The sequence below is a fragment of the Eurosta solidaginis genome, chromosome X (assembly GCF_040869045.1).
Source record: "Eurosta solidaginis isolate ZX-2024a chromosome X, ASM4086904v1, whole genome shotgun sequence".
In the NCBI taxonomy this organism is placed as follows: Eukaryota; Metazoa; Arthropoda; class Insecta; order Diptera; family Tephritidae; genus Eurosta; species Eurosta solidaginis.
Genome location: NC_090324.1, coordinates 13649211 through 13676471, shown reverse-complemented (window position 1 = coordinate 13676471; position 27261 = coordinate 13649211). Strand labels below are relative to the sequence as shown.

Below are 27261 nucleotides of genomic sequence, written 5' to 3'. Positions count from 1 at the left end.
GCGTGTTCAATTTATACTTATTATTTAAGAATTCATGAGCTTAACACCGGCTTATAATAATTGGATATTCAATTATTATGTTGAAACTGAAAAGAGAGAAACATAAATATGTAAAACTGAGTCCGAGTTTACAAAGCTGCTCATTCACAACGAAAAAAAAATTTATAAACATAAAATCTAAATAACACACAAATTAATATAGAGACAGAATGTCTCAATTGTGTTGTTAGTGTAGAAATGAGATAAACTGAATTAAGCAAGGAAACAAATACCAGCAGGATAGCCTAGTGGTTAAGGCAACTGCAGTTTAACCGTGTGATTCGCGGTTCTAACCTCGGTGAAACCTTTGATAACATTACAAAATTGCCTGATGATAATTACGTGGCGATTTTCGAAATGGTACCATCGCAATATGCCAGTAAATGTTGCTTTCTTTCTTTTCAGTTTCTCTTAGGAAAACATAATAATTGAATATTAATTGAATATTCAATTTTTATAACCCGGGGTTAAGCTCATGAATTCTTATATAATAAGTAAAAATTGGGCACACCATTAAACAAACAAACATAAATATGTAAAACTGAGCCCGAGTTTACAAAACTTCTAATTCGCAACGAAAAAGAAACTTTACAAAAACAAAATCTACATAACACAAAAATTAAAATAGAGAGAGAATATCTCAATTGTTTAGTTAGTGCAGAAATGAGAGAAACTGAATTATGAAAGGAAACAAATACAAGCAGGATAGTCTAGGGGTTAAGACAACTGCAGTTTCACCGTGTGATTCGCGGTTATAATCTCGGTGAAACCTTTGATAACATTACGAAATTGCCTGATGATGATTGCGTGGTGGTTTTCGAAATAGTACCATCCCAATATGCCAATAAATGTTTCTTCCTTTCTCTTCAGTTTCTCTTAGAAAAACAGAATAATTGAATAATAATTGAATATTCAATTATTATAAGCCGGTGTTAAGCTCATGAATATTTAATTAATAATCAGAATAAATTGAACACACCATTAAATAAACAAACATAAATACGTAAAACTGAGCCCGAGTTTACAAGGCTTCTCATTAGCAACGAAAAAGAAACTTTACAAAAACAAAATCTACATAACACACAAATTAAAATAGAGAGAGAATATTTCAATTGTGTTGTTAGTGTAAAAATGAGATAAATTGAATTAAGCAAGGAAACAAATACAAGAAGGATAGTTTAGTGGTTAAGGCAACTGCAGTTTTACCGTGTGATTCTCGGTTCGAATCTCGGTGAAACCTCTGATAACATTACGAAATTTCCTGATGATGATTTCATGGCGCTTTTCGAAATGGTACCATCGCAATATGCAAATAAATGTTTCTTCCTTTGTCTTCAGTTTCTCTTAGAAAAACATAATGATTGAATATTCAATTATTATAAGCCGGTTTTAAGCTCATGAATTCTTAAATAATAAGTATAAATTGAACACACCATTAAAAAAACAAACATAAATATGTAAAACTGAGCCCGAGTCTACAAAGCTTCTCATTCGCAACGAAAAAGAAACTTTACAAAAACAAAATCTACCTAACACACAAATTAATATACAGACATAATAGCTATCATCCGGTGGCAAAATCCTGAGCCAGATAAATAATTGTGCATGTAAATGCAACAAAAACGATTTGAGCCAGATAAATCCAGATAGAAGTCTGGTTCAATTTGTGAGCCAGATAATTTGTTAATTACTTATTTTAAGGTTGGCAATGCGGCCTTTAATATACCAACTTTTTCAAAAATAGATGTCACTGCTTAGCCTTTCGCCGTATGAGTTAAATGAAAAACAGCGGCGACATCTGCCTATCACATTTCACGTGTGCGAAAATTTCACGACATCTGCTTCTCAAGTCTCTCAATGATCCAGAGCATTCCCGTGAGAATAGAGCGTGAGTTAGAGCTGTAAAACTCACTTAAAGACGGCAAATGTCTCAATTGTGTTGTTAGTGTAGAAATGAGATAAACTGAATTATCAAAAAGATAAAATTGTTTCCAAACATGTAAATATGTTAGTTTTTAACTTGAACGCAAATATAACTCATGCAAAAATGTGTGTGGTCTCATTTAAATGAAAACACAATTTATTTTTGAGTGATTCAAACTATATTGCACTTGTTTACGTGCTGCAAATTTATGAGTCGAACTTATTTTCTTGTTAATCTTGCAAAGATATGCAATGTTCTTTTTGGGTTGGGAAGTAGGGTTTTAAACTAAAAGTTCGATTTGTCTAAGAGTAGTAATCACAGGCTTCACTATCCTTAAGATTCCGTTTAAAAAGCTGATCTCAAGTCCTAAAAAAACTGGAAAGGTCGGACATGCATGTCAGCAGGACACATATGGCCAAAATCGTGATAAATTTAACATTGACAAAGTTTTTTTGCGGTGCTGTGTAAAAGATTTTTTGTATGAAACTTAGTTTCTTAAACTATCTAGTAACACTTTATGTCATTTAATCAAAAGTTTGTAAATTGGATATATCAAACATTTTAAAACAAAACTCTGGGAAAGGCGGAAAAATATTCAGCATTGGAGAAAGAGGTAAATGAAATTTTAGTGAATTATTTTTTTCGTGTAATTTTGAGGTTAAGAGAAAAAAATATATAGTTTTAAATAAATAGTCCAGTTGTGCTCGGTATGCAGTTTGGCGGCAAAAATTTACGCTGCAATTTTGTGTAGCGGGGTAGTCCAAAAAGTCTTTATTTTTTTATTTTTTTTTAGAAAATTAAACAACTTTTTAATGATGCACTGTTTAATTGTTCTAACGTGGTTGATGGAATCTCGGTATTTATTGGAAACACATTGAATAACAGCAGGTAACATGGATGAAAACTGGTTCAGCTTATGTAGCGTGGAAATGATTTTACAAAAATTGCATAATTTTATCAATAAATTAGCTCATCAGCAAAAAAAAAAACTGTGGCTAATCTAAGAACTTCAGGAAAACCCAGAAATACAAAAAGTGAAAACCAAATGCAAGGTCGGGAGAAAAGGACTTTGCCTTTTTATCTCTAAACAAGGATATAACTAAATATGTCGCTGTATATGTAAATGTTGCAAATATGATTTTTACATCTTTAAAAAATTACTTATTGTTGATCAGGTCAAAAATTTGTGAAACTAAAGTAATAAGAATCCCTTCGTCATTCCATCAAATTTTGTTTGAGTGCTGAAACTTCGCTTAAAAAAATCTCATATAATTCGTACTCGTAGCATGACAGAAATTTGTTATAGCGTGGCAGTGCTCCGAAGTACTGCCATAGGATATATTGAAATAATATTTTAGGAAAACGGGGGTCTCTAGCAGTGCACGAACCCCGGCTCAACTTTAAAGTCATGAACGATACAAAGATTTCATTGGAAAAAATGTTGCAATTTGAAATTATTTCGAATGACGCTTAGAAAGTCCTATTTTGGTTAATAGTTTAGGGGATATGAGCAAAAACAATGTACGATTGTAGCGGGGCAGTGATAAATTGCAGCCATATGGATTGAGGATGCTGTCATACAGCGCAGAGGTAACAATAAGCTGGAAATTAACACTCCACAAGCTATCAAGAGATACCCGCTATTCACGAGCTTGATGCAGGTGAGGTTTTTTGTGTCGATTTTTAGCAGCATATTATGCAACATAAGCAGAAACGTGAACCCATTTCTTTTTAATAATTCTGTCTAACTCAGTGCTATTATTGTGTTTATTTTTGTGATGCGCAAAATATACCATTAACTTTCACCACAATTGATTACCAGCAAAACGACGAACATGCCGAATAAGAGGGCTTGGCAGAAAAATAGCAGATGGAGTTCGAGTTCCCCTTGCAAAAGAGAAAAAGTGAACAAATCAATGGAGAGAAAGTGAACAATTTACTATTTATGGCACAAGTGCTAGCCACAGCTGATTTGAGGTCATTATTTCAGCTGTCAGTTCACAAATATTATTTTTCACATTTGTTTTCCTTCTTGCCCAAACTAAACAAACTAACAAACATAATTTTAGACGCAGGAACAGTAGATTACGAAAAGGAATTAAAATGGTTAAAACCATTTTGGAAAAAGATAGACATGAATAGGGAACCCACAATTGAGGATGTAAAAAATCCCACAACCAGGGAAGAAGAAACCGTGAGAATGATTCGAATGGTATTCCCCGAGAAAGCTTAAAATTAAATTGACTATGAAAGAAAATAAACTATACTAAGCTTGTAGATTATAAAATTTTTTTTGAAATGTTAAAATCCTTTTAACCTAAATAAAAACATTTTTAATTTAAAAATTTTAGACTTACAATTCTATAATACGAAGCTTATAAATAAACTGGAATATTTAAGATAAAGATTAAAATCAAACAAATTTTATTAAAATTGCAATTTACCCCTTATTTTCACTGGAACAAGAAAGTAACCACAGAAGGTTCAAAATGGCTTGGTGGACTAGGATAGCTCAAGGCATCATGATAGCGATAGCTGGTTATGAATTAGGGAAGGAAAACTCGGAATCAACGGAAAATATAGTAGTAAAATATGAACCACCAACCGAAATAGATACGAAAAATTCGCCAAACGTTCCAGATGTTTGGTTAGCAGTTTTAATCTGCGTAATGGGGCTATTGATCATTGCAATAGCCACGATACTCAAAAGTTATATGAAATTTAAATATAGGCAATTAAAACTCGTTCAAGCTCGTATCTAAGGAATTCTATTGTTAAACTTACACCCTACTATTTTAAAACACATCTCAAAGCTAAGGAAGAGCAATAAACAATCCAAATATACCTCAAATAGTAAATCTCAAAATGTCGCAATTGACAGTAAAGGCACCCCTGCCTAAAGTGAACAGCAAATCAAGAAGTTGCATAATTTACATTTAATACCGCAGTAGTGCCTATGGAAGTTATCAAAATAACATCCTTAAAGGCTGTCAAGGAAGAAGATTTATACCACAGCCCCGATAAAGTTCATGTCAGTGGATATATGCAAAACCTGCCCATAACAACAGCAAGAATGAAGAAAAGTCACAAAGAAAACCTTAAAATATATGTGTAGCGCTATATAAATTTGCAATAAAAGACTAGTCGCGCTCATTTTCATCTTAGGATAGACAAATGTTAGCGTAGAAAAATTATCAAGCAACCAGATGGCTGAGGAAGTTATTGACTTAGGACAATATTCGATCAGGCATACATGAAATGCCGGCAATCAAGGACTTGAAATTTATAAGGAAAACACAGTTGTCCTTAGGGACAAATTGGTGAAAATAATTGAATATTTACTGCAGTAGGCAAATTTAAAATTATGAAAGTAGGTACCCAAGCTCTCTAAGATCAAGTAATTGCGAAACCCAAAAAGGTTGTGCATGTGACAATCCCGGTATAAAAATAAAAATAATTCTTCATAAAAGTCATGACGATCTTGTCTTGGCGGCCGCCGCAGAAATTGCATGACAAATAAGATCAAAGGAATTGCTGGAATATATGAAAATATCGAAAACATAAAAAGAACACTTAAAGATATGAAACATTTTTGCATCCACTGTACCTTCCGTTTACCCGTTAGTTAAAACTACTATGCTCTTCCATCAATCACAACCCCAAAATAATTTTTTGGAGTAACAGGCTTCCTACTTTATGTGTCCAAACAATGGAAGTCGTTGTTAATACAAAAATAAATCACCTTTAGTTATTAGAAATAAATATAAATATTTAGGCACGTTTATTTAAACTGTCGACCAAAAAAAAATGTTTTTTCTTATGAAAAACTACAAACGATTTAAAACCTATTTCAAAAAGAAAAAATCTAAATTTGCTTAAATTGCTTGGTTTCCGCACAATGTATTATATTTTCGGAGTAACTATAAGAACTACAAAAAAATGAATTTCAATACAATCAATTTCATCGTTTGTATTTATAGGAAAAGTATTTTTAGTGCTTCCAAATTGCTGCGTTCTTGGTTTTTTTGAGATGCGTTAGCGATATCTCCGAAACCTGTGGACCAAAACAATTTTTTTTTTGCATGAAAAACTACAAACGATTTAAAACGTATTTCAAAAATAAAAAAAACGCAAATTCACTGTTGTTGTTATAGCAATGTTTCGCCCCCCCTAACAGCCGCGACCGATCACAAATTGTCATCAATATCCTCTAAACTTGGTGTTTCAACAGGGGTGGATCATAAGGAAAGGATTGTTAGAGGCGTTGGTTCCACATTACAGTTACAATTAAAGAGATGGTTGGTGTCATGTGGGGACACATTGCAAGCGGGGCATACATTTTGTATGTCGGGGTTGATTCTGGATAGGTAAGAGTTTAACCTGTTACAGTATCCAGAACGAAGTTGAGCAAGAGTGACACGCGTTTCTCTGGGGAGTATGCGTTCCTCTTCCGCGAGTTTTGGATACTTTTCTTTGAGTACTGGATTCACCGGGCAATTACCGGCATAAAGGTTCGACGCCTGTTTATGGAGTTCACCAAGGGCCTGCTTGTGTTTTTTCGCTTCATACGGCTGGGTTCTCACGTGCGGTATTTCCTCAAAATGCTTACGGAGATGACTCCTTAATCCCCTAGGCGGTGCTGGTTCATCAATCAGATGTCTGTTGGGATGCTCAGCTTTCTGGGTATTCAACAGGAACTGTTTGGTCAGCATCTCATTTCTTTCCCTGATGGGGAGTATTCTCGCCTTATTATGCATATGGTGTTCTGGGGGCATAAGAAGACAGCCCGTGGCAATTCTGAGAGCAGTATTTTGGCAGGCCTGTAGCTTTTTCCAGTGGGTAATTTTTGGGCTTGGCGACCATATGGGTGACGCGTAGCACGTTATCGGCTGACTAATTGCTTTGTATGTAGTCATGAGCGTATCATTTTCTTTTCCCCAGGTACTGCCAGCGAGGGATTTGAGGATTTTGTTACGGCTCTGAATTCTCGGAACAATTGCGGCTACGTGCTCACCAAAATGTTGATCCTGATCACGCGTCACACCCAATATTTTGGGGTGTATGACAGTCGGTAGCGTAGTGCCATCGACGTGGATGTTTAAAATGGTCGACATTTGGGACGTCCATGTTGTAAATAAGGTCGCCGAAGATTTAGTCGGTGATAATGCCAGGTTTCGTGAGGCGAAAAAACTGGAGAGAACAGGGAGGTAGCCGTTTATTTTATTGCATAGCTCATCGATCTTTGGGCCTGGACCTGTGGCCATTATTGTGCAGTCATCGGCGCAGGAAACGATTGTGACTCCTTCCGGTGGTGAAGGTAGCTTAGATATGTAGATATTAAACAAAAGTGGGGATAGGACACCACCCTGTAGCACGCCTTGTTTAATTCTCCTTGGCTCCTGTTTCGTTTCTAAATTGCACCGATGCCTGCCGTCCACCCAGATAATTTGCGGCCCACCTTTTAAGACATGGGGAAGGTTAGGCCCTTCCAGGTCTTGCAGTAACGAGCCATGGTTGACCGTATCAAAAGATTTTGATAGGTCTAGCGATACGAGTACTGTTCTATGGTAGGGGTATTGATTTAAACCGCAATTTATCTGGGTGCTAATGGCATATAGTGGGGTGGTAGTGCTATGGAGTTTTCTGAAACCATGCTGATGAGAGGCTAGCTGCAAATTTGCTTGGAAATAAGGGAGTAAAATGGCTTCAGGCGTCTTTTCTACTGGCGATAGGAGAGATATCGGACGATACGACTCTCCTATATTAGCTGGTTTAACAGGCTTTATTAGCGGGATCACCTTGGCCGTTTTCCATTTCTCGAGTATAACAAAGGTGGAAAGAGACAGGTTGAAGACATGCGCTAAATATTTGAGACCCTCTTTCCCTAGGCCTTCAAGTATCTGCATGGCTATGCCGTCTGGGCCCACTGCTTTGGATGGTTTAGTGCGACCAATGGCGTCCTCAACCTCTTTAGCGGTGATGGTGATTGGTGACGCGCTGAATTTGTGTTTATGTGAGTGTCTATTGACCCTCCGTCTCTCTTTGTCGACCGTAGAATGCATTATATATTGTCGGCAGAAAGCACTCGCGCATTTTTTCGCATCCGACAGCACTTTGTCGCCAAAGGCGATGTAGACTTTGTCTTTGTGCTTAGTCGGATTCGATAGGGACTTTACGGTGGACCAATGTTTACCCACACCGGTAGAGAGGTTACAACCTCTTAGGTGCTCCTCCCATTTCGCCCCCGCTTGTGTTCGTCCACAAGCAATCTGATGCGTTGGTTTATATCCCTTATTTGGGGGTCGCCTGGATCAAGCTGTCTTATAAGGTCACGTTCTCTCGCTAAGTTTGCGGCCTCCGCCGGAAAGTGGGGCCGGATTTCGGGAATTCTCCCGGTGGGAATGAAACGTGCCGAAGCGGATTCAATTACCTTACCGAAGGCACGTTCTCTTTGGGGGGCATCAGTCGGGATAGGGAGGGCAGCAAAGAGGTTGTCTGTAAAAGATTTATATTCTTCCAACTTTCCTTTTTTGAAGTTAATAAAAGTGCGTTTTTCGGTGACGATGAAGTCGGCGGTACATTCGAGCGAAATAAGTCTAGGCAGGTGGTCGGATGCCAATGTTACCATCGGCTGCCAGTTGACGCAGTTTACGAGTTCTGCGCTGACGATTGAGATATCTGGCGAACTGTGACATCTTCATACCATACGTGTGTGGGCGTCTCCGTTTATTGTGCAGAACGTCGTTTCTTCTATTTGATCCGCCAACATCTCACCCCTACTGTCCACCCGCAAGTTTGAGTGCCATAGATCGTCATGGGCATTGAAATCGCCTAAGATGATGCGATTGTTGCCAGTAAGTTAGGCTGTGATATTAGGGCGGTATCCACTGGGGCAACAGGTGGCAGGAGGAATGTAGATGTTAATGATTTCTAGGTTTGCATCGCCTGACCGGACAGATAGGCCTTGACGTTCTAAGACATTGTCCCTGCGATCGATGCAAGGATCAAATATATAATATTGGACAGAGTGGTGTACGATAAACGCGAGGCCGCCTTAATTTCCGCTTTCGCGGTCTTTCCTGTGGACATTATACCCAGAGCAGGTCAGCAATGCAGATCTTGCTGTGAGTTTAGTCTCTTGAATCGCAGAAATGCGGATGTTGTGCCGCTTCATGATATCGACTATCTCCGTAATCTTCCCAGTTAGTACATTAGAGTTTAACTGAAGAATTCTGATGTGCATATGGGGAGACGCCGCAACTCTGGGGGTAAGTGACGGGTGACTACGCCTGGGTTGTGGAAGGCCAGGACGCAATTGCTGTTGTGGCCCTGGAACTGCGCGTCCTTGGGCAAGCATTGGGGTACCCGGATGATTAGGGTTTGCGCGATGAAAGGTGTCAGGGGGTTTCCGTCGCGGAGACCAGAACATCTAGGAAAGTGGCACAACCTAAGGCAGGAGCTGCATTGGGCGGATGTCGCAAACATATATATTCTGTGCTGGCAAACGGTGCATACGGAGGTAGGAACTAAGAGTCTGTTTCCGTGACCTACACGATTGCTGCCGGAAAATAGGGGGGGGAGAAGACGGGGCAGGAGCTGATGCTCAGCATTGCTACCGACTCTACTACGAAGGTAGCAGTTATGAGTGGGAGCAGCAGTTTGAGTTTTTGGCGCCGTGGGGCGCGAGCAGCAGCGGGTACTTGTTGTGGCTTGCTGAGCAGCGTGGCTGCCGGAAGGTAGTGGGGGCGCTTAGGCGTAGACTACGGGACGTCCTTGGGCGTGAACAGCAAGGAGCCACAAACGATTTATAAAAGTTACGTGGACGTCGATTTTGGGATCAAGCCCAGAACAAGCTGTCCGATGCAACCATCCCTTACACGAGACACACTGAACAGATTATGACCGTCCTAAAAAGATTCTTTTCCGGCAGATGCAGCAAAACCATTTCTCGGGACCGGGGTCAGGAGACGTACCCGGATTGAATTCGATGCCTTCCCGGAGTAAGAGAATATGGAGCAGTCCTGCTGCAAGGAGCTGGTGGGAGGATGACAATTTGTGGGAGGGATGCAACAAATTAAATGGGGTCACACTGAAATGACAGTCCTTAGTCGGGAAAATCCTGAGTCGCTCTGCTACATAGAACCGACTGCTTTGGGAAGCGCCCAAATTCACATAAATTGCTTGGTTTCCGCAAAATGTATTATATTTTCGGAGTAACTATAAAAACTACAAAAAAATTAATTTCACTACAATCAATTTCATCGTTTGTAGTTCCAAATTGCTGCGTTCTTGGTTTTTTTGAGATGCGTTAGCAATATCTCCGAAACCTGTGGACAAAAAAAATTTTTTTTTCGTATGAAAAACTACAAACGATTTAAAACGTATTTCAAAAAGAAAAAACCCAAATTTGCTTAAATTGCTTGGTTTCCGCACAATGTATTATATTTTCGGAGTAACTATAAAAAGTACAAAAAAAATGAATTTCACTACTATCAATTTCATCGTTTGTAGTTATAGGAAAAGTAATTTTAGTGCTTCCAAATTGCTGCGTTCCTGGTTTTTTGAGATGCGTTAGCGATATCTCCTAAACCTGTGGACCAAAAAAAATTTTTTTTCGTATGAAAAACTACAAACGATTTAAAATGTATTTCAAAAAGAAAAAACCCAAATTTATTTAAATTGCTTGGTTTCCGCACAATGTATTATATTTTCGGAGTAACTATAAAAACTACAAAAAAATTAATTTCACCACAATCAATTTCATCGTTTGTAGTTATAGGAAAAGTACTTTTAGTGCTTCCAAATTGCTGCGTTCTTGGTTTTTTTTGAGATGCGTTAGCGATATCTACGAAACCTGTAGATTAAACAAAATTGTTTTCGTATGAAAAACTACAAACGATTTAAAACGTATTTCAAAAATAAAAAAAACCAAATTTACTTAAATTGCTTGGTTTCTGCTCAATGACCAACTCTCAATGAAATTAAAGATTTTGGAGAAGAAATAAAAGCAAATATTGAAATTTGATAACACTTCAATAAATAAAGTAATAGGTATTGAGTTTTCGTCTGGACTATGGGTAGGAGGTCTGGGGTAAGTATTTATCAAAGGCAGGTTTGATAAGCCAATTCAAAGAGCACTTGACTAGCTTCAATTCCACCCTTAAATACGTATGTATGTGCATATGTACACAGAAGCCTCTGCCTGTCGATCAGCTTTTGAGCATTGTATCATTGAATATATATGTATGAAAATATGAACCAAAGTAGAAATATACATACATACATTTCAATAATACTCCAAAGTAAAGACAGATATAGATAAACACTTTGGTCGATTTGATGCTGTGGCAACGTCTTGAGGTAATTAGAAAAAAACTTGCCGCTTGCTACGTTTTAAAGCGACCAAAGAATTTATGTAAATCCGCGTATACAGACACATATATATATACATACGAAATACAATATGCACGAGCCAAATTTTGTGTCGTCGGTGGTTAAAAGTGTTGTAGTTTGTAGCTTTAATCGACTCACAGCTAAAAGGGGAATTTATTATTAATACTAAAATAAACGAATTTATTGCTCTTTTGCGACATAATGTTATTTTTCTTGGCAAAATTACTTTAATTCATTTCTCCCCTCCCATTTATTACTTTTTATCTATGAAAATAGTGTAAAATTCTTACTTTCTACTGACATGTGATAAACAAGTCAGCATATACAATATGACGTCACAGTGCGAATTCGGGCCAGAAACGGGTAAAACTCGACTTTTATGTATTAACTGCAACACAGCTGTTGAAAACTTGGTTGTTCGACTACGCGAACAATTTTTCTTCAGAATAAGATCAGGGTTTTCAAATAGCAAATTAAAATTGCCATAAGCTCTGTCAACTCGGCAATTCGGCATATTGAAAAATTATTTGCCAAAATGTATATGAACAATGCATGAACATTTTTAGATTATATTGCTAATACGTTACTGGGCATTTATTGGGCAATATCTGCGCATCATTATTTGCATTTTTTACTACCATATTATTACTTCGATTAAGTCATATAAATAGTTTGGTATTATTTCATAGGAAAAGTGCCGAGTTATGGAAGTAGTTATGCGCGTTATAATGAAAGCCCTCAATATGCATCGAAGTTGGAATTTATAAAATCACAAACATTTTTCTTTCGACGATTTTATCAAATGCCATGTTGCCGAATTGCATCACCAAATTGGACAACTTAAGAAGAAGCATTATGAATGAAAAAGAGGAACTAATTTTCAAGATTTTGTGATTTACATTTGAACATACATATGTATGTATGTACATATGCTTGTGCGTAAGAATAATTTTTGTTGGAAGTGGTTGGTTGAATAGAAGTTTGTTTTGTTTTTGAACATGTGAATGTACAAACATACATATGTTAGCTTATGCTTGGATATATTGATATCAATGAGGTGGACGTGAAGTGGGGTGAAGTGGGGGTGTTGGTTGATCTTTAGTTTAAGAATATATGTATGTGTTTGCATATATATCTAAGTTTGTTTATACGCTACGATCGTCATAGCAGATACATTACCATGTTCATACATTTCTTAGCTTACATATGAACATACATATGTATGTACGTACATTTGCTTGAGCGTAAGAATAATTTTTGTTAGAAGGGGTAAGCTGAAATGAAGTTTGTTTTATTTTTGAACATATGAATTGTAAGCAATAATATTTACTTACACATTCAAAAACTTTAATATGCTTGTAATTTAAATCGAGAGAATTATTCAAAGAATCCATTTGCTGTGCAAAAATCATTGTTTGGAATACCCAACCGGGTGTCTTCGAAATTCCCAATTTTGCTAATGGTACAAAGGCGCTTATGGATTATGTAGTATCGGCAACCGAAAGCGGTGCTGTGGAGCAAAAAAAATGTTTTTTCGTATGAAAAACTACAAACGATTTAAAACGTATTTCAAAAAGAAAAACTCCAAATTTACTTAAATTGCTTGGTTTCCGCACAATGTATTATATTTTCGGAGTAACTATAAAAACTACAAAAAAATTAATTTCACTACAACCAATTTCATCGTTTGTAGTTATAGGACTTTTAGTGCTTCCAAATTGCTGCATTCTTGTTTTTTTTTTTTGAGATGCGTTAGCGATATCTCCGAAACCTGTGGACAAAAAAAATTTTTTTTTCCTATGAAAAACTACAAACGATTTAAAACGTATTTCAAAAAGAAAAAACCCAAATTTGCTTAAATTGCTTGGTTTCCGCACAATGTATTATATTTTATGAGTAAGTACAAAAACTACAAAAAAATGAATTTCACTACAATCAATTTCATCGTTTGTAGTTATAGGAAAAGTACTTTTAGTGCTTCCAAATTGCTGCGTTCTTGGTTCTTTTGAGATGCGTTAGCGATATCTCCGAAACCTGTGGACCAAAAAAAAAAATTTTTTTCGTATGAAAAACTACAAACGATTTAAAACGTATTTCAAAAAGAAAAAAACCAAATTTACTTAAATTGCTTGGTTTCCGCACAATGTATTATATTTTCGGAGTAACTATAAGAACTACAAAAAAATGAATTTTACTACAATCAATTGCATTGTTTGTAGTTATAGAAATCACAAAAAAATTTGGATTTTTTCAAAGCTGGTTCCAGCGTGATGCAGCTTGGTTCTTACTGACTAAAATGAATCACTGAGCCTATCTGCAAAACAGAGTTAAGTAAATTAAGAAAACCAGATCTTGGAAAAAAAAATCAAGCATAATAGCATTAGATATCTCATTGAGCTCACGTAGAGAGCGCGACAAATAAGCATTTATCGCATAGTTAGGAGACATATGTTTAATATAAAATGGGTAATGGGAACGAAGAGACCCCGTTGGAATAAGAAAATGAATCGCGTGCAGTAAAGGGGAGCAATCAATGTCGCCATTAACAACTCCGAAAATGAAGGACAAAGAAAGGTTTGCCCTTCTGAATTCTAATGATTTCAAATTAATTTGCAGCAAGCGGGAACGATAAGAAGGGATTGGGTCTGCGAAATGTAAGGATTTAGGCAAAGCTTAAGGAAGTGTTTTTGTTCTCGGTCAACCCTGTAAATTGCAAACTTGTGATAAGGCCTCAAAATAAATGCAGCATATTCCAGTTGAGAACGAACAAACGATGAGTAAAGCAGTTTGAAGGCATACGGATCTGAGTAATTAGAGGACCTAAGATGCTCCTTTGGGGTACCCCAGAGATAACAGTAAAAGTGCTTGAAGATACACCCTCAATCGAGACCCTGCAGAATCTGTTAGTTAGGTAGGAATACAATCACCTGAGAAATACATAATGAAAAGCAAGGGATAAGGTATCTACTCGTAAACTCCCTACGAGTAGATACCTTGTCGAACACCTTCGAAAAGTCGTTTTAATGCAATCTACTTGATGGCCTGAAGAAAACGCATCTATGCAATATTGACTAAACAAAGCTAAGTTTGTGACGGTAGACCTCCCTACAACAAAGCTATGCTGGTTTGGTAGTAACAATTTTTTGCGGCAAAATACATTTTGTCTTTAACAATCGAAAAGTTTAGAAATGGCAGACAGCTTAGGTATTGTACTATAGTTAGAAACGTCATTCTTTTTTTTGAAAATTGTGTAAATATATGCAATTTTCCAGGCATCCGCAAGGACACCAGAACTTGTAGATTGGCTAAATATAGTCATGGGTTGGGTTACAAAAGCAGGAAAATTTTTGAGAAGGGCGGTGCTAAGACCATCTCCATCAGTTTGATTAGAGTTTTTCAGACTATTGATACCGGTAATAAAGTCGTTAAAATTCAAGGATGCTTCATGTTCAGAATGACAAGGATAGTTTGTTGAAACAACGTCATCAACTGTGAAGTTGGATTGAAAAAATTTTGCAAATAAATTTGCAATGTCTATGGGCGAGGTAGTAAGTTTATCATCCAAGCAAACATCACCTGGCATCCCAACTCCAATCTTTTTGGACAGAAGTTTTAGAAATTAGACTTAATGTTTGATTTAACCCCAAGTATATAATTTCAATAAAGAAATTTTTTTAGATAGCTGCGTATAAGTCCTAGATAGATTTGATCCCTGGATTTCAGGAACTTTTTGTGCCACTAATTTGGCTGGTTCTTTAGTCTTTTCAGACCATCAGCATACCAGGGAAGTTTGTAAGGCCTCCTTTTTAAAATTTGAATATTCTTCGAGCAAATATCCAATACATGTGACGTAAATATAACATAACAATTATTAATATCCCGCCCGGAAAAAAGAGCGTTCCAACAAGTGTTTAGGCTACAGGCATTAAGTTTTTGGAAGTCGCAGAACTAAAACTGTTCTGTTGAATTCTGTTATCCAATTTAAGGCAACAAAGTCGTTAAATTTTACCTTCAGACACAGCGGACTATGATGTCAATCAGCAGGTAAAATAAGTATTTTTGTATTAAAATTTGTACTAACTACAGCGATATGAAGAATTCCAATAAGCTTGTTAGTAAACCTTTTGATTTAAATAAGATAAAGACTTAAGTTATGATCGATACAATAAGATTCAATCGGAGAAGTAATATTCGTTGGTATTAAATAGAGTTTAGAGAAGCCTCAACACATATTAGGAAGATTGAAGTCGCAAATAACGCAGAGGTGATTTCCAGCTAACTTATTATGCAAAATATTTACAATGTTATCAGTATGTGCTTTATTAATATCAGACGCACTGCTGGGTGGTATATACCATAGGTTGACGAACCGTTGATGCAAATACACATTTGATTCAGGATAGTATAAGGATTATTTAGATTAATTTCAAAATATCTTAGGCTACGATGCACAGCAATTAATGCGATTATGAAAGGCTTTGACTCTAACGTTAGCAGGCCAGAGCGCTGAATTTAGAACGCTGTTCAAAAGGGATGGCGGGACTCCAAATTTAAAACTAATTTTTTGAGCTTGTTAGTTTCGGCATCTTTTTTAATCCTTAGGAAACAAACAATTTAACTGGCATCAAATTTCACCGGTAACAGACGGCTTAAAGGATGAGGGATGCATCCCTTTCTTAGAAGCATCTACCGCAAGTTCATTATTAGAGTTCTCCCCGATTATCACACCCATGGTATCGATGCGGTTATTCGGCGCTTCCCAAGGTAGCCGGTTCTATGCATCGGAACGACTCGTGATTTTTTCCGACCAACGGCTGTCATTTTGGTGTAACACTATTTAACTTGTTGCGTCCCTCCCGCAAATTGTAATCCTCCCAGCAGATCCTTACAGCGCTCTGCAGCGGGGCTGTACCATGTTCTCATGCTTCGGGAAGGTATCGAACCCAATCCGGGGCCTGTAACTGAACCCGGTCCAGAGAAATGGTTTTACTGCATTTGCCGGAAAATAAACTTTTTAGGACTGTCACATTCTTGTCAGTGTGTCACGTGTAAGGGATGGTTATATCGGACAGGATGTTCTGGGCTAGATCCCAAAACCCTTCGCCCCCGTAAATTTTACAAATCTTTTGTAGAACCTTGCTGTACCCTCCCAAGGGCGTCCCGTATTCTGCGCCTTAGCGCCCCCCCCCCCCCCCCCCACTATTCTCTAGCAGCTCCGCTGCTCAACAAGCCACAACAAATACTATAAAAGATTAAAAAGGAATGATCGGTTTTGAGAGTTTTCAACATCAATGAGCGAATGCTTTTTTATTCAAATATTGTCAGCTTATTTATACTAAATTATTCTAAACATATTCTTAAATACATATTTACTTTAAGCATAAATACTTACATATATACATATTTACCTATAAGCATACATACTTATATACCTACATACAACTCTACACAAAATATGTACCTACACATCTGTGTTGAGCTGTGACTTCTGTGGGAAATGCAGCGTCCGCAAATTTGCCGGAAATTTGGTTTGGTTGTGTGTTGTACACACACCTGTATTAAATCGTGTGAATGGCTATGTCAGCAATAATTATCAGATGCCTTTTTTTGTGTTGATGAAAATTTAGACCCTTTTTGTTGCAGGGTAGCATATTAACTGATTTGAATATTTGGTACTGAAATTGTTGGCTGTGTACACTACGTCTCCCTTTTTTCCGAATGCTTATGCAATTGGAGAATGCATGAGCATTCTATTTTTATTTAGTTAGGTAAAAATTAGTTCTATATTTTGTATTTTATGTTTGTAGTGTGAAAATTTACTTATTCTATTAATTTAAATCTATTTTTGTGTATTATTATTTTCTTATTATTTATGATATTGCTATTCTCTATGTTACTGGGAAATTTTTGCTTATCCCCATTTCCTATTCTAGATGGGATTAAAGTGTCATTATTTTTATTATCAATATTTTCTACTTTATAGGGTATTAGAGTAAAATTATTATTTTCGTCGATTTTTTCTACCTTACAGGGCTCTTTATATCTACTATCTAACTTATGCCCTGCTTCGTTTTTTACTAACACTACATCTCGTATATTTATTTCCTTGTAGTGAATATTTGTATCATAATTAATCTTCTGTTTTTCTTTAGCCTCTTCTGCTAATTTAAAGGCTCTATCCTGTACGAAACGAAGTACCTGCTGTCATCGAGCAAAGAGTCAGCGCATATGCGCCTTGGCAACCACGCTACTGTTGGCAGCCATAATTTCGAAATAGTAAAAGACTTCGTTTATTTGGGAACCAACATCAACACTAGCAACAACATCAGCACTGAAATCCAGCGAAGAATCAATCTTGCCAATAAATGCTACTTTGGACTAGGTAGGCAATTGAAAAGTAAAGTCCTCTCTCGGCGAACGAAAATCATACTATACAAGTCCTTATCGTACCCGTCCTGCTATATGGGGCAGAAGCATGGACCATGACAACAGCAGACGAAGCGGCTTTGGGAGTGTTCGAGAGAAAAGTTCTTCGAAAGATTTGTGGACCTCTACGCGTTGGCGATGGCGAGTACCGAAGAAGATTTAATGATGAGCTGTACGAGCTATACGCAGACATCAACATAGTCCAGCGAATTAAAACGCAGCGGCTGCGCTGGCTAGGCCATGTTATGCGAATGAAAGATGATGCTCCGGCCAACAAAGTGTTTCTATCGGAACCCGCCTATGGAAGCAGAGGTAGAGGGCGGCCCCCACTCCGTTGGAAGGACCAGGTGGAAAACGATTTAAACTCCCTTGGTGTGACCAATTGGCGCCGGTTGGCGGAGCGAAGGAGCGACTGGCGCGCCTTGTTGCTCGGCCATAACCGTTTAGACGGTTAAGCGCCAATTAAGTAAGTAAGTAAGTAATCCTGTGCTATTTGTAACCTATATTTAATTTCTTTATCGTAAGCCTCATAGTTGTATAATGGGCTTATCGTATTTTCTTGTATAAATTCGTAAGTCTCGGGTTTTTTTCCAAAGATCAATTCGAATGGGCAATAACTATGGACTGTAGATGGGGTAGTATTGTAATAATATGCAAAATATTTAAGATACTCATCCCAATCATCTTTGTCAATGGATTTGTAGGAACGCACATATTCATTGGAAGTTCTATGGCTACGTTCAACAATGCCTAAAGTTTGGTGGTGATACGGCGTAGATGTTTTGTGCTTAATATTGAGAAGCTTACATAGTTCTTCAAACAAGCTATTTTTATATTCAGATGCCATATCCGTTATTATTGTTTTCATACTTCCATAAATTAAGATGAAATTTTCGAATATGGTTCTGGCTACTGTTTTTGCATGTTTACTCTGTATAGGAATTGCTACTATGTATTTAGTTAAATCACATATGAGAGTGACAGCGTATTCATTTCCATTTAATGATCTTGGTAAAGGTCCAATTGTATCTATTTGTACTATTTCGAACGCCTTCGGTGGTGTTTCCGTCAAAACCATTGTTTCGTTTAAATTTTTATTAATTTTATTTTTATTACAATTTACGCATTTCTTTATATATTTTCTTATATAATTTTTTATATTTTTCCAGTAATATTTTTGTCTAATTTTATTAGTTATACGATTGATTCCTGGGTGGCCACCATTAAACGGGACCATCGTGATATTTTTGAAGAATCTTTTTATTTTATCATTTTCCGTCACATGCACAACCTCCGGAGTTAATGCAATAGTTAGATTTTTGAGAACTTTGGTACCTATCTCCTTAAATGTGTCTACTCGAGTATAATTAAACAATTTGTCTTCTAAGGACAACTGTATTTTCTTAATTCCCAAATCGCCTGCTTTTTCCATATATTCATTTCACTACAAATTTTCTTTCCTTTTTGAAATATAATTTCGGAGGATCGAAAACGATCTCGACTAGTCTTTTACTAAACATTTCTTAAGCGCTTCGTATATTATAGGGTTCTCTTTGTGACTTTTCTTCTCTTCATTTCTATTACTGTTATTACTGGAATTTTTTTAGTTTGCGATCTTGTCGAGACTTTCATTATTTTACATGCCTGTACTGACATTTCTTTCAAATCATTGATATCTATTCGTGACAGAGCGTCTGCCACGTAATTTTTTTTTCCGGCTATGTACTCCATACACATAATCTTCCAAATCTGATTCTAGTTAATTTAGATGAAGGGTTTTTCATTGAGAATAAATACGTTAAAAATCGATGATCCGTTTTCACTGTGAATTTTCTGCCATAAACATATGGTCTAAAATATATAATTGCCCAATGTATGGCCGACAATTCTTTTTCGATCGTGGCTTCGTTTATTTCGCCTTTTGTAAATGACCTGGAGGCATAGACAATGGGTAATTATTTTCCTTCATATACTTGGCTTGGCACAGCACCGCAAGCATAACCACTTGCGTCGGTTGTAATAAATAACTCTCTATCAAAATTGGGATATTGTAGGATATTTGGTTTATTAATGCATTTTTAGGTAGTTAAAAGATTTCTCGCAGTCGTCTGTCCAATTGAAAATTACATTTTTCTTAATAAGTCTTGTTAGAATCCTGGCGTATTTCGCGAAATTTGGTATGAATCTTCTATAATAATTACAAAATGCGACAAATCTTTTTGCTACATCCGAATTTTTTGAGAGTTGGGTAATTTTGAACAATTTTAAATTTATTTAGGTCTGGTAAAATTCCAGTACTTGTGCATTTATGTTCCAGATAAGTAACTTCTTGACTGAAAAATAGACATTTGTCCGGATGTAATTTTAAATTATATTTTCTGCATGTGGAGAATACATCCCGTAAATTTTTAATCATTTATTTTTCAGAGCATCCTAATACGACTAAATCGTCCATGTCTAAGAATGCTTGTGATGGCTTCAGACCTGCTAATGCCAATGTGATCATCCTCTGGAATGAGTTTGGAGCTACTTTGAAGCCATAAGGTAATCTTTTGAAACGATAAGTACCGTTATCTGCCGTAAAGGATGTGACATCCCTTGACTCTGGGCTGAGTGCTATTTGGTGAAATCCTGACATTAAATCTAGGCATGAAAAATATTTCGCTCTTCGTAATTGATCTATAATATCATATATTCTACGCAAAAGGAATTTATTAGCTGTCGCGTTTTTATTTATTTGTCTGAAATCAATAACTTATCTCCACCTTTTTTCTTCTTTGCCCGGAAGGGATTTTTTAGGTACCAATAAAATAGGGCTGTTGTACTCTAAGGTTGAATTAGTTTATTTACTTGTTTATTTATTTCATTCTTATGTGCTTGGGGTAGTCTATAATTTTTAATATACACAGAAATGTTATCTTTCAGATGCAACTTGTCGAGTTTTTATTTATTTGTCTGAAATCAATAACTTATCTCCACCTTTTTTCTTCTTTGCCCGGAAGGGATTTTTTAGGTACCAATAAAATAGGGCTGTTGTACTCTAAGGTTGAATTAGTTTATTTACTTGTTTATTTATTTCATTCTTATGTGCTTGGGGTAGTCTATAATTTTTAATATACACAGAAATGTTATCTTTCAGATGCAATTTTTGGTCGTGATTGGTTCTGTTTCTAATGAGAATATATCAACGAATTCTGAGCATAATGAGTTGAGTGATTTACTAGCGAATGGCGGAAAATTTTTATTCAATCTTTCTAACTTTTCTTTATTATTATCTTTACAGTGAGGTGTATTTTCAATTATTACATAATCCTCTAAACTTTCTGTTTTGATGACATAATCTTGAATGATTGCATATTTATTTGTTGTATTTATTATTCTTATTAAAGCTTGATTTGAATTTACTATCGTGTTGGCTACAAAAATGCCATCAGTCAATTCTTGATGAATACTAATAGTTCCTTATTGTGACTATTGATATGAACCTGTCTAATTACTTCGGCTCTTGCGGGTATAGTAATACTATTGATTGTTGATCGATTTGTCATTTGTATTACTATATTGGCGGGAGCAGAATCCAAATTAGATTCTATATGAAATGCCGGGTCATATTCCGCGAAGCCAACGATCTCGTCACCTTACCTTTCAGCAGTTGTTTAAAGGGCGTGATGAACCAACCAAAAAAGCTCTTCCCGTTGAGTATGGTTGTAGACCTTTACAATTTAGTCGATGGTCTTGGTTTCGAAATAGATGCTTAGTATAACTGCACTACTACCGGATTTAATATAATAAGACACTGAATTTGATTTAGTGGTATCAATAGTTTTACAGGTTTATTAGTACGTATAGAAAATTTGCCGGTATGTACAAAGAATTTGCAAAAACAGTGATGACAAAAGGTATTATGAAGTTATATTGACTTATCGATAACATGAATGTGAATATAGAGATTACAAATGTCTATGTTAATATACAGATGACCAAATAATGGTGTGTTCCCGTACTGGTCATGTTATGTGGCGTTCATACTGATCGCTGTGACATCCAACATTCTCCCGGCCATGGCAACATTGTTGGCATTAGTCCTGCTTTAAACTGGTTGTATATGAATCAACATGGCATTACTCGGAGAAGAGAATAAATGACTGAACCAAATTCGTATGGCAATAAGTAAACAGGTTGTATATATATGAAATCCACATAGTTTTACTCGAATAGGAGAATAAGTGACTGACCCAAATTCGTATGGCAATAGTTAACAGGTTAATGAGCAACGATGGGTACCAAGGCGAGCTTTGTGATCGGTCTTTTGAACGTGCCCGTGGCTGTCTTGATGGTTACCACGCGAATGAGCTCATCGCTTCCGGGATGTAACGAGACCACGCGACCCATGGGCCACTGACCAACTGGAAAGCGATCATCTTTGATGATAACCAAATCGTTTTCCTTAATGTTCGGCTTCCTTTCTTGCCATTTAGTACGGATCTGCATAGTAGACAAAATATCCTCTTTGAATCGCTGCCAAAAGTGCTGAACCATTTGGTCCATGAGCTGATGTCGTTTAATTGGATTCGATTCACATGGTGGTTGCGGTCGAGATAGAAGAGCGTTGCCCGTGAGGAAGTGTCCAGGCGTTATTGCAGTAAAGTCGTTGGGATTATCCGTAATTGGTGAGATCGGTCTGGAATTTAGCACCGCCTCAATGCGGGCTAGGACGGTTGAGAACTCTTCAAAAGTCAATTTGGCCTTTCCGATTACTCTAGCCAAGTGAAATTTCATGGATTTCACCGCCGCTTCAGCTAAACCATTAAAATGAGGAGCACCGGGTGGGCTAAAATGCCATTGAATATGTCGATTCGTGAGAGCTGGGATTATTTCCTTTGCTATTGATCGGAGATATTGGGATTGGCTTCTTTGATTCTCATGATTAGCACCAACAAAATTCGTTCCGCAGTCACTGAATACGTCGTGACAAAATCCTCGCCTGGCCACAAAACGGTCGAATGCGTGTAGGAATGTTTGGGTCGAGAGATCGGTAGCAGCCTCCAAGTGAACTGCTTTGGGGGTCATGCAAGTGAACACGGCGACGTAGCCCTTGTATGACTTTTGGCCGCGACCTCTTGAGGAACGAATGTCATATGGACCTGCGTAATCGATGATGGTGGAAGCGAATGGTCGAGTGTTGTGGTTCACACGCACCGTGGGTAAGGCGGCCATTTGTTGTTGAGATAAAACTGGACGCGCCCTGAAACAAATAACACAGCTTCGGATGAGACGACGAGCGAGATTGCGCACATCTAAAATCCAGTAAATTTGTCGAATTTGATTGACGGTGACTTGGGCCCTCCATGTAACGTGAGGCGATGATAATGGTATACGATTAACGTCGCGAGGTGGCTTCTTGACGGGAGTATTATTGGAAATTTCTCTTCAAACGACATAAAGGCATTTTGCAAGCGGCCATTTGCACGAAGAATATTATTATCGTCAATGAATGGATTAAGACGAAATAGTTTGCTAGATTTTGGAATTGGTTCTTAGTGTGAACTGTTTTGAGCTCGGATGAGAATTCCGTGGATTGGATCCAGCCGATGAGTGACAATTCGCTATGTTGAATTTCGATAACTGTAGGAGGAGGGATATGTTGAATGAGGTGGCTTATTGGGTTCGAAAGCATTGCAATTGATGGACGTTGCCGTGTGAGGTTGATTGAAGATCTCATAATTTTCACAAAACGAATGGCGTATGCGACAGCTCGACGAAGGCGATTGAAGTTGGAAAATCGTTTAAGGAGTGGTTCCAATCCGCCCTCTTCCTTTGTAGTAAGATTTATGCTTTTGAATCGAGCACGAAGTTCGGAATCATCATCGTCGTGAAGTTCGTATGATGAGTTTGGCCATTCCGCTTGTGACAAAGATAGAAATGGAGGTCCGTGCCACCATAGTGACGAATCGCGCAATTCGGTAATTGTTAAACCCCGACTGTTGAGATCGGCTGGATTAGCTGAGGAAGAGACATGATTCCATTGTTCAACTTCAGTCGACGCCAGAATTTTGTGAACGCGATTGCATACGAAGACAGCCCAGCGATTGGGATCTCCTCGAATCCAGGATAATACGACGGTGGAATCGGTCCACATAAAAACCTTGTCGATGTTAAGTCTCAATGATTGTTTGACAGCATCAAGTAATGTGACCGCCAGCGTCGCACCGCATAGTTCTGCTCTAGGTATTGTTAACGGTTTTCGAATGGGTGCCAGTTTACTCTTTGCTGCTAATAGGTTGATATAGACGTATCCGTTTACGTCGACCGTTCGGAGATAAATCGCGGTGGCGTAGGCCTTGGTTGAACTGTCGCAGAAAACGTGAAGTTGGTTGTTTTTGTTCGTTGAGGATGTACGGATCCAGCGAGGGATTTCAATGTACTTGATTAACTGAAGGTCATCCATAGTTTGGTTAAATTCTGACTGTAGATTGATACACGTTATGGGTTCATCCCAATCCAATTTCTGTTCCCATAGCTTGTTTAGAAAAATTTTTTCCTTGGTGAAAAAGGGATTCAGCCAACCGAGTGGGTCGAACAGACGTGCCACTATCGAGGAGACATTGCGTTTTGTCAGTCGCGTCGCCGTTGGAAATTTCATCGAAAAGGTAAAAAAATCGCTGAGTCTTGACCATCCCAACCCAAGTGCTTTAATGGAATCTTCAGGATTGAATAAACACATCGTGGTTTCATCGCAATATTCGACGGGAATACGCTTAAGAATTTCGGGTGAATTGCTCGCCCATTTGCGAAGTTCAAAACCAGCACTGCGAAGCAACTTAATGAGTTCTTGAATCATTTGTATGGCGTCCTCGATTGTTTCGCTTCCGGTCGTGACGTCATCCACGTATGTTTCAAACTTAAGAGCGCTGTAGACCGCTGGCGAAGTGAGTTTGGCTTCTTCGGCCAATACGTGAAGAGTTTTAATAGCCTGATACGGTGATGGTGCGAGGCCAAACGTTACAGTTTGAAGCGCATATGTTTGAATGCCCGAATTGTCGTCGTCTTGCCATAAAATGTATTGATAGTGGGTGTCGTCTGGATGCATGTCGATGCAGCGATACATTTTTTCAATATCTGCAATGAAGGCATATTTGTGCGTTCTCCAGTTTAGAATAATTGAGACTAAATTGGCTTGTAAAACGGGACCGGTGGTCAAAATGTCGTTTAACAATTTTCCGTTTGTAGACTTGGCCGAGCCGTCAAAAACCTGTCGAAGTTTGGTGGTGAGGCTGGTTTCTTTAAACACTGCATGGTGGGCCAAATAATAATGCTTTTCTTGGATCTGGTGCATTAACTTGACCTGATTCAATTTTTGATACTCGTTAAAGACCTTAAAATATGCTTCCTTGAATTTGTCGTCAGGGCTGAAGCAACGTTGTAGCGATTGAAAGCGTTGAAGTGCCACTTCGTAGGAGGAACCTAATGCAATTGACGGATCTAAATAGGATTTGAAGGGTAGGCGCACCATAAACTTTCCATTTCGTTGACGAAGGGTAGTCTCCTGGTAAAACCTTTCTGTCCATTCATCTTCCTTGGATATCGATCTGACAATAGGTACTTCCTCTAGTTCATAAAACCTTGTAAGCAAATCTCGTATTTCTGTTGTGGAAATATGGTTACACTGAGTTAATGGAAAGAGGAAACAGGATCCACCCCAAAGCCGTGCATTGAGCAATGGGATCACCGATCTCACCCTTACACACCCCGCTTTCAAGAATGCGACCGTATACATCGCCGGCCAATAACAAATCAATTTGGCCCGGAGTTGCATAGTGAGGATCAGCCAGTGATAAATTTTTAAGATGAGGCCAAGACTTCACTTTGACTGGATGCAAAGGCAACTCCGAGGTGATTGATGGAAGAACTGCAAATTTCGATTTAAAATTAAAGTTAGGATTGACAATTGATTGAATACTAAGAATAACTCCCTTATCAGCAATTTTGTATTGAGATTCCCCCATGGGCCGGTAACCTATACAGAAAGGAATGAAGGGTAATTTCAGTCGTTGAACAACGCGCGTAGTAATGACGGATTGCTGCGATCCATTGTCGATTAATGCACGAAGCCGGACAGGCTGGCCAGATGCATCAATGACATTGACAATTGCTGTTGCAAGTAGAATTGTGGAACTTGTGTGTACCAAATTGTTGGAAACCATTTGCGGATTAACCAAAGGCGCATGGTTAACGTGAGGTGAGTTCGATAACGGTTCTGGATCTCGGAGAGATGTTGTATTTGATGATAATTTTGAATGGTTGAAATGCAATAAAGTGTGATGCCTACTACCACAGGTAAAACAAGAATGTTTGCTAGAACATGGTGTTGAGGTTGAATGACCGAGACAATTAAAGCACAGCTTATGGGTACTTGCGAAAAATTTGCGCTCAAAGGGGGTCCATTGCAAAAATTGTGGGCACTTGCGAAGGACATGTGATCCCTTACACCCTTCGATCGGACAGATGATGGATTTTTTGCGACGTGAAGATTTCGTATTTCCCTTCTGTTAACAGGCTTGGTGGATATATTGTTAGGCTTTGCATTAAGTGATGCTTTGGAATTGTTGTGGTGACTTGCATGAACGGCAGCATCAGCAATGAGAAATGTCGATTTCAAAAAGTCTAGTAATTGTTGAAGTTTTGCAACTGTCTTCGGTTCCTTGCGATATCTTTCAAAATCAAGACGTGTAGCTGGTGAGAGCTTCTCGAGTAAATGGAACGCAAAAAACTCAGAATTCGCCTCGGTATTGAACTTAAGGTTCTTCAATTGAACAACGTAGGCACGTGCAGAGTCATGCAATGATTTAAGCTCAGCTGCCGATTCACGTTGACTATAAGTCGGAAAATTCATAAATTTTCTCATGAATGCTGTAAACAGAACCTGATCATTACTATAACCATCCTTTAAATCATTGAGGGCTTCGTCATACGTGTCATCCATAACCTCCAATGAGCGATGGATGACGTTACGTCTGTGGTAAGAAATGATTTTAGATACACAAATTTTTGATGCTTTGATAACTTTGGATTATTATGAATAGCTTGAAATGATGCAAAAAAGGTTGGCCATTTAGTTGGTTCGCCGTCAAATTTTTCTAGTTTCAGCTCAGGAGGTCTAAACGTGCTATCGGTGTGAACTTCACGTATGATCGTATTAATCGTTTCCGTTGTTGCAGAAGCCGATGCAGTAGAATTAGGAAAGGCGGTTTGGGTTTCGTGGGTTTCATTTGGATACAGTTAGTCAAATACATTTTCGATATGGTCGATTGCATCTGCATGCTCAGATTGAAAAGACCCAAAGACGTCCCGTTTGATATATTCGTCATCTCGAGATAATCTGGAACGCACCAATGTGCGATGGTTCGCATTGAGGCGACGTCGATTTGGTCCATCTTTATCGAAATTTGGTCGCTCTTTACGTAAACGTTCGAGCAGAT

General features: G+C 37.8%; 1 protein-coding gene across 10 annotated transcripts in view; it reads right to left on the bottom strand.

The window, feature by feature from the left end:
* The window catches only part of LOC137234572 (plasma membrane calcium-transporting ATPase 2-like), a 2440841-nt gene that overhangs the window by 539801 nt on the left and 1873779 nt on the right, over positions 1–27261 (bottom strand). The gene's annotated exons all lie outside the window — the stretch shown is intronic.